At 53.4% G+C, this 7,996-nt stretch overlaps 1 pseudogene; it reads right to left on the reverse strand.

The window, feature by feature from the left end:
* Positions 1-1,296: 1,296 nt before the first annotated feature.
* Positions 1,297-7,996, reverse strand: part of LOC123130628 (uncharacterized) — a 17,052-nt pseudogene continuing 10,352 nt past the window's right edge.

The raw sequence follows: 7,996 nt of genomic DNA on the forward strand, positions 1-7,996 counted from the left end.
TTGTCGGATGCGGCAGGCCTATGTGCAGCTTCTCATCAGGAGGTATGATGGTGGGCGTGCTCGGGGGCGGGCAAAATGCTCTGGTCGGGGGTGATTTGTCGGTTGTGTGCAGCAGTGGTTGCGCTTACCGCGGGGGTGAGTCGGCAATGGTGATTTTCCTTTCGTGCTCCAGTTTTGGCCATGTCGTCCCCTGGACCGAAGGGCCTGGGTAGGGCTCTATCCAGCATGGTGGTAGTCGATGGTGGTGTGTTCTCCCGTCAGTGTTGGTCCTTGTGGTGACCATGCCGCCGCGGATTGTAGTGGCCACTGACAGGTCTTCATGAGGGTTTCTTCCTCCAGATCTGGTAGTTGACTTCGGTGGAGAGATGCAAAATATGGATGACGACCTAACGGAAATGAACGGTTGTGAAGTGGCGGCAATTACAAATCACATGTAGCTGTTGGGATCTAGAAAAAATGGTGGCGATAACACATGAGTGGCATCCACATAGTGCTACTCGAGCACCGGGTCTCGACAGGGTGAAAACCTAAGTCTGACCCGAGTTGGTTATACCTAACAATGACAATTTTTAAGTCATTGTCTTGTTGAAAACATTGCTCAAATATAATGGGTTTGGTTCTTCACGAAGAGAGCCTAGATTCTGGCCTTGGGTGGTTGAATCGGGTGACATCGATGCTAAGCGCCGCTACGTGTTGTTGAAGAACCTCGTCGTCCATGTAGTGTCAAGAAATAAGTGCTGCACATATGATCATTGTCGTATAATTTTCCTCGCCTACAAATAACTTTGATCTTATATAATTTTGCTTTGTTTTCTTTTTCTTTTTCCTCGCCTACCCATAACTTTAATCTTACATAATTTTGCTATTTGTTAGTGTGTTCTTGTGCATGTGTTGGTATTGGTTGTGTGCATCCTAGTCCAGGTGTATGTCAATTGTGTTTGTATCCCTTTGATGCTCTATTTTAAGCCAATAAAAATCCACTCTTAGTTGAAAAAAGTTACTCCCTCCGTTTCAAAATAGATGACCCAACTTTATAGGAGTACATAGAAATGTCACCAACCACACATTAGAAAGGAAAGGATATTTCTCTAAACATCACACAGAGGTGCCTGCAAACCAAAAAAGAAAAGGAAAACTGTACAGCACCGTAAGTCTGGAGTATCAACTTCCCATTAATTTAGCTACCCTAGGTCCAGCAACTGAGCAAAGAAACCCTTTGTAATTCCAAGCAACAGAGGGCGGGAACTGAAGCAAACCAAGCTAACAATATGGCCAAGAAGAAAGAAAGAAAGAAACCAATCAACCTAACATTCTGCAAATATCCTAGGATGTTCGGCCTGTGCACCGACAGATTTTCCTGCAAAGCAGTGGTGCAAGACCGCATGGGAACAGGGCTACAGCTGCTGCTCCTTTGGCAAACGAACATTACCAGTAGATCCTACAATATGCTCGGCACATGCGAGGAGAGTTTTTCCTGCAATTCCCTGATCTGAGAGCAGAGTTCGACCTTCTGCTCCTTGTAGCTGTGAAGCAAGAAGTCTTTCCCTCCGATAACTTCCTTCAGCTCACCCACCTCCCTCTTGAGCATCTCCATCCTCTCCAACTCTTCTTTCTTCTTCCCAATACCAATAAAATGCAGCTCAGGGTCATTGACGCTGCGCATGGCCATTGGTGGCATCTGACTGCCAGTGTCCAACATGCAACAACTTATCGTGAGAGAGTGCTTCGCCAACACAATGGTCCGTGATGATCTTCCTCAGATGCTGGATCTCCCGCTCAGATTCAAATAAATCTCGGTTAGCAGACTCCAGCTGAGACTGCAAATTGGACGACTGTGTCTCCTGGATGACAAGAGAGTTCTTAAGGTCAGCAATCTGAGCTTGAATCTCCATGATCATCTCATCACGGCTCTTCAGGTGCTGCCTCAGCTTCTGTATGACCTCTCTCTTGCTATAAATGTCAGATCCTGACTCTGAAACACGTGGAGAGCCAGAACTGTTTGAGTACTGAAATGGTTTGCGAGGATCTTCAAGGCGGTCAGGTGATGATATCCACATGACGCCGCTGTTGTCCTTGCTTGATTCTTGCACTGGTATCTTCACAAGTGGAAGTGAGGGTTCAGCTGATTTCGATGAAGGACTTGCAGGTGGATGCTTGACTTCCACTCCACCATCTGAATGCCCTGCATATTACAATCAGCATTTAATATTTTCCACGTTTTGGAAAAGCTGTTACACCACGAAGAAAGGGTTGGGTTTCAAACGCCAAATTAAGGTGCCAAACTGTAATGATACAATGTGACCAAGGTACTTTAATTCAATATAATTGAACAAACAACCAAGTAGGAAGATGACATCTCTGTGTCTCTAAATGCTGAACTCATGTCCGAAATTGCAAATAACATAAATACAATAATGTAATCATCCTGACTAATTTTGCAGATCCCGGTGCTCAACAGCCAATAGGGAAGTTGAACCTGTGACAATCATAGGTATTCGAGAGTAAGGAGGAAGAAAGGCCACCACCAAGGTGGGGGCGTGCTGTGCAGGGTTTGGTATGACTGCAAAGCAACACGTGAAAACAAATGGATTACTGTCGATAGGGACCTGCCTGGCAGCTACACAGCTGGCGGAGAGGCTCCGAGAGTGTCCAGTATCCACCGGGATTGAGGCTTTATCTTGATACAATACTCATATGACAAAGCTAGCAATGCAACTACCCAAGTACCCAACTCCACTAAATGTCTGTCGTTTGCAAGACAATGTACTGAGCATGAACAACAAACGAAGTGTTAAGCTTCATGCACTAGTCAACACAACCAAAAATCCAAACTTATGAAAAGGGCTAGCCAATCCACATATACACTTCAACACCCCTTCTCATGTGTGGCACATGTCGAATTTCGGTTTCCGGCAAAACCCTTGAGGTTCGAACACTGGGGTGTGCACGAAGATCTCTCCTCCCCCTTGCACTCTCCCTCACCGCGATCTCAAGCCTCGGCGCATCGAACTCGCAGAACAAAGGGACAAGATTTATACTGGTTCGGGCCACCGATGTGGTATAATACCCTACTCCAGTGTGGTATGATGGATTGCCTTTTGGACTGAGGATGAACAGTTACAAGGGAAGAACAGCCTCCTGAGAAGAGGTGCTCTTGTGCTTGGTGAGTTTGTGTGGATGAGGATGATCTGAATGGCCTCGGATCCGTTGCCTCCTACTGTGGTGGCTGGCCCTATTTATAAAGGCCCTGGTCCTCTTCCCAAATGTTGGTGGAAAGGGATGCCACAACGGCCAAATTTGAAGGGAGACAACTAGTACAAATTATCCTGACTAAAGGTGGTCTTCGCCTGCCAAAGGCTCTGGTGGTGACGCTGTCCTGGGCTCCACGGTGACCTCCGTCCTGCCGTCCTGCTGGTCTTGGTCTCGTTGCACTGATATGAAAAACTTTGCCTGATGCCTCGGGACTCCTCGCCTGCGCTTGCCTTTTTAGCACCAAAGAGGAAACAAGGACACTGTGTGCGCTGGCGCCCGCCTGGCCCCGGTCGTCATGGCTTGCGTCACAGGAACCTCGCGAGGTGCCCCTTGCCTTGATCTTTCCGCCCCTCGCGAGCCAGCATGGTGAGGCCGCCCCCGAGGCGGTCTTGCGTCGTCCGCCTCGCGAGGCTCGGCCCCTCGCGAGGATCTTGAGTGTTTGCTGGTGAAGATGGGCCGTACGGGGCCGCTGGCGGAGCCACGCCGTGGGCCACAGGCAGGCAAGTCTGGGGACCCCGTTCCCAGGACGCCGACAGTAGCCCCCGGGCCCAAGGCGCGCTCGGACTTGGCCAAAGGGCAAGTGCGGAGCGCCGCGGGCCCCAACAGCCTGTGGTCTCAGTTGACGCGTGGCGATTAATGGGACGTGGGCGTCTCCGCTTCCCCACGCTGTCTCGGCAACTGCCCGACTTGACGAGTCCCTGCTGCATGCAGAGAAAAATCATCATTACCTATGATCGTGGGGATCGCCGGTTGGCCTTCTCCCGCTATAAATGAGGAGGGGGCGGAGCCCCCGTCGCTCACCCCTTCCTGCTCCGCTCGCTTCTTCTCCCTTGCTTCATCGCTAGCAGCGACACTCATGGCTCCTGCAAAGAGGTTCTCGACCGCAGAAAAGGGGAAGGCCCGACAGGAGGGGCCAGGCTCACCACCGCCTAAGAGGGGGCGCGGCCGTCCCCGCAAGCACACCGCGGCCCCCGCTGTGGCCTCTCGCAGCCGCGGCAGCGCCTCTTCGCGCGGTGGGAGTCGCCCAGGTCGTGGCAGCCCCGTCGATGAAGGGAGGCGCGCCATGGTCGCGCGGCCTCCTCGGCCGTGCTTCCACTCGGCGGAGGTGCTGCCGGAGTTCGTCGTGTGGTCAGAGAACCCGGCTGGCACCTGGCTTCAGCTTCCACGCTTCTTTGTCGGCGAGCTGCCAGCCACGGGTCCAGGCGGTCTCTGGCTGCAGGCGGACGGCTGCTACATCAAGGCTTCATGGGTCGTGGTCGAGGTCTCCATCGCAGGCAACGCAGCCCTGGCCCGCGGCTGGCATACGTTTGCCCGTGCGCGCGGCCTGGGCCGGCGGTGCACCCTCCACTTCCAGTACGATGGCAACGCGACCCTCTATGTGAGGGTGTTCGGGGAATATGGTCGCCGCGTCGGGTGCTGCCCTGAAGACAACGACGGCGGTGAGGTGCTCAGCCTCGGCGACGGCCGCGATGAGGGTGAAGGCGGGCTTGTCCTTGGCGCCGGCCATGGCTCGTCCAGCTACGGCGGCTCTTCTTCCGGCGACAACTCCAGCAGCGGCGGCTACGACCAGCCGTCGCGCCTGTTTCAAGGGTGGCAGCGGGTCGTCTCGTCATCGCGCTCCAGTGAAGCGCGAGGAGGGGTCTGGCTGAGCCCAGGAGAGCGCCATGGGCCCATCCTCGCGAACTGCTGCGGGGGCACGCACCTCTTTTGTTTCGTTCTTTCTTTTCTTCCTGCATTAAAAGAAAGACAAGTATGGGGCCCCGCAAGGGCGTGCAACGAACCATGATTTTCAAGTTGCTATGCTATGTTTATCGTTCCTATGTCGCGTTGCAGTATCGACGTTTTATGTAGGCGCGTAGAAATAACTTAGCTTGGCCCGCTCGAAGTAGTTTCCGCCTCGTGAGGCGCGCATTTTCCAGTGCCTGGCGAGGCGTCCTTGGCTCGGGAGGCGTCTAGGAACTGCAAAAATTCGTTAGGAAACTCTTATTCTTCCGAGCCCTGGTCGCAGGCGCAGCCGGCCACGACCCAGCGCTTCACATCGCGGTATCCGAGGGGCACAGATTGAGAGAGCTGCGCCAGCTTGCGAGCTCGAGCGAGGGTGCCTCGCGAAGAACAGGAAAAACGCTCATGAGGGCACCTGTCCAGCCCCCTCGCAAGGCATGCGAGGGAGAGCACGGGTCGAAACAAGGAACCAAGGACAGAAACGGAGGCAAAAAGCATGGAACCAAGCCGGCAAGTTACACCAGAAAGCAAATTTTCATTAAAGTGGGGCAAGCCAACTACAGAAAGCAAATGAAAAGCCGCGTCCGGCACCTAGTCTAGTCTTCTCACCAGCGCGGAGCTAAGTGCTGCCACTAGGACGCGGGAGGGAGCCCCCGAGGCCCGAGGGCGGCACTTCTGAGACTCCGAGGCATGTACAGCCCCACTCATTATTACGTGAGAGTGTCACGAGCGGAGACCTTCACAGGCGTCGGGCCTTGCTTCATGGGTAGAAATTCCGGAGGTGCTGGATGTTCCAGGCGTTTTGGATGGGGACCCCATCATGCGTCTCCAGGCGCCAGGCTTGGCGACGTGGGCGACCTTAAACGGGCCTCCCACATGGGTGAAAGCTTATACAACCCTTCCCTGGAGAGCACCTGCCTTAGGACGATGTCACCCACCTCGAGCGTCCTGGAGCGGACGCTGCGACAATGATACCGCCACAGCGCCTGCTAGTATCTTGCCGCCCGAAGCGTGGCTTCGCGGCGGCGTTCCTCCCCCAGCACGAGGTCCATCCCCCACATGGCGTCCTGTTGCGCCTCATCAAACGCCAGGACCCGCGCGGAGCGATGCTTGACCTCGTGAGAGAGAACCGCTTCTGCTCCGTATACGAGGAAGAACGGGGTCTCGCCTGTTGGCTTGGTGGCGGTGGTGCAGATGGATCACAGCACAGACTGGAGCTCATCGTGCCAGCCCCTGCCGCAAGCCTCGAGCTTCTTCCTGAAGGTCCTGGTCTTGAGGCCTCTCAGGACCTTCGCGTTGGCGCGTTCGTCCTGACCATTGCTCCTAGGATGTGCCACCAAAGTATAGCAGATCTGCGTTCCAAGGTTAGCACAATATGTCTTGAAGAGATTGCTAGTGAACTGCGAGCCGTTGTCGGTGATGATGCGATTAGGGACCCCGAACCGGCTCACGAGACCCTTGATGAACTTGACCGCAGATCCGGTCGGGATGGTGCAGACAGCTTTTATCTCCGCCCATTTGGTGAACTTGTCGATGGCAACGTAGAGGTAGCAGTAGCCCCCAGGCGCTCGAGGGAACGGGCCTAAAATATCAAGCCCCAGACTGCAAATGGCCACGAGAGCGGGATGGTCTGAAGGTCCTAAGCTGGCTGATGGATCTGCTTGGCGTGGAATTGTCAGGCCTCGCAGGACTTCACCAGCTCAGTCGCGTCGTTGAGCGACGTAAGCCAGTAGAACCCGCTGCGGAATGCCTTGCCGATGAGGGTTCGTGGCGACGAGTGGTGCCAGCTGTCTCCATCGTGTATGTCAGCTAGCAACTCGTTCCCCTGTTCCCTGAAGATACAACGCAAGGAAACATCATTCTGCCACTTTCTGTATAACTCACCGTCCTGGATGTAGTACATCATGGCCTATCGGGTTACGCGCTCCGCATCCTCCTCTTTCTCCGGCAGCGTGTAACACCCTCGATGCGGCTATATATCCCACGTGTCGAAGCACGACTTAGAGGCATAACCGCATTGAAAGCAATGTCGCAAGTGAGGTAATCTTCACACAACCCATGTAATACATAAGGAAAAGAGATACATAGTTGGCTTACAATCGCCACTTCACACAATACATGGATAAAGCATTACATCATCCAAATACAATCAAGGCCCGACTACGGAGCCAAAATAAAAGAAGAACCCCAAATGCGACAAGGTCCCCGATCGACCCCAACTGGGCTCCACTACTGACCAAGTAGAACGAAGCAACACAAAGGACAAGATCTTCATCGAGCTCCTCCTGAGCTTGGTTGCGTCAACTGCACGGACTCATCGGCACCTGCAAGCTGGGTTTGGAAGAATCTATGAGTCACGGGGACTCAGCAATCTCGCACCCTCGCGATCAAGATTATTTAAGCTTATGGGTAAGGTAAAGGTAAAAGGTGGAGCTGCAGCAAGCGACTAGCATATATGGTGGCTAACATACGCAAATGAGAGCGAGAAGAGAAGGCAAAGCACGGTCGATAAAAGTATGGTCAAGAAGTGATCCTAAAACAACCTACGTCAAGCATAACTCCAACACCGTGTTCACTTCCCGGACTCCGCCGGAAAGAGACCATCACGGTAACACACGCGGTTGATATATTTTAATTAAGGTCAACTTCAGGTTTTCTACAACCGGACATTAACAAATTCCCATCTGCCCATAATCGCGGGCACGGCTTTCGAAAGTTCAAATCCCTGCAGGGGTGTCCCAACTTAGCCCATCACAAGCTCTCACGGTCAACGAAGGAATAGACCTCCTCCTGAGACATTCCGATCAGACTCGGTATTCCGGTTCTACAAGACATTTCGACAGGGTAAAACTAAACCAGCAACACCGCCCGAATGTGCCGACAAATCCTGATAGGAGCTGCACATATCTCTTTCTCAGGGCACACTCAGATTGTCCTAGGTACGGGTAGGCCAGCCCAGAGTTGCCCCTGGTGGTCACCGGCAGCTGACAGGTTGGACCAACACTCAGAGGAGCACTGGCCC

The sequence above is a fragment of the Triticum aestivum genome, chromosome 6A (genome assembly GCF_018294505.1).
Source record: "Triticum aestivum cultivar Chinese Spring chromosome 6A, IWGSC CS RefSeq v2.1, whole genome shotgun sequence".
Lineage (NCBI taxonomy): Eukaryota > Viridiplantae > Streptophyta > Magnoliopsida > Poales > Poaceae > Triticum > Triticum aestivum.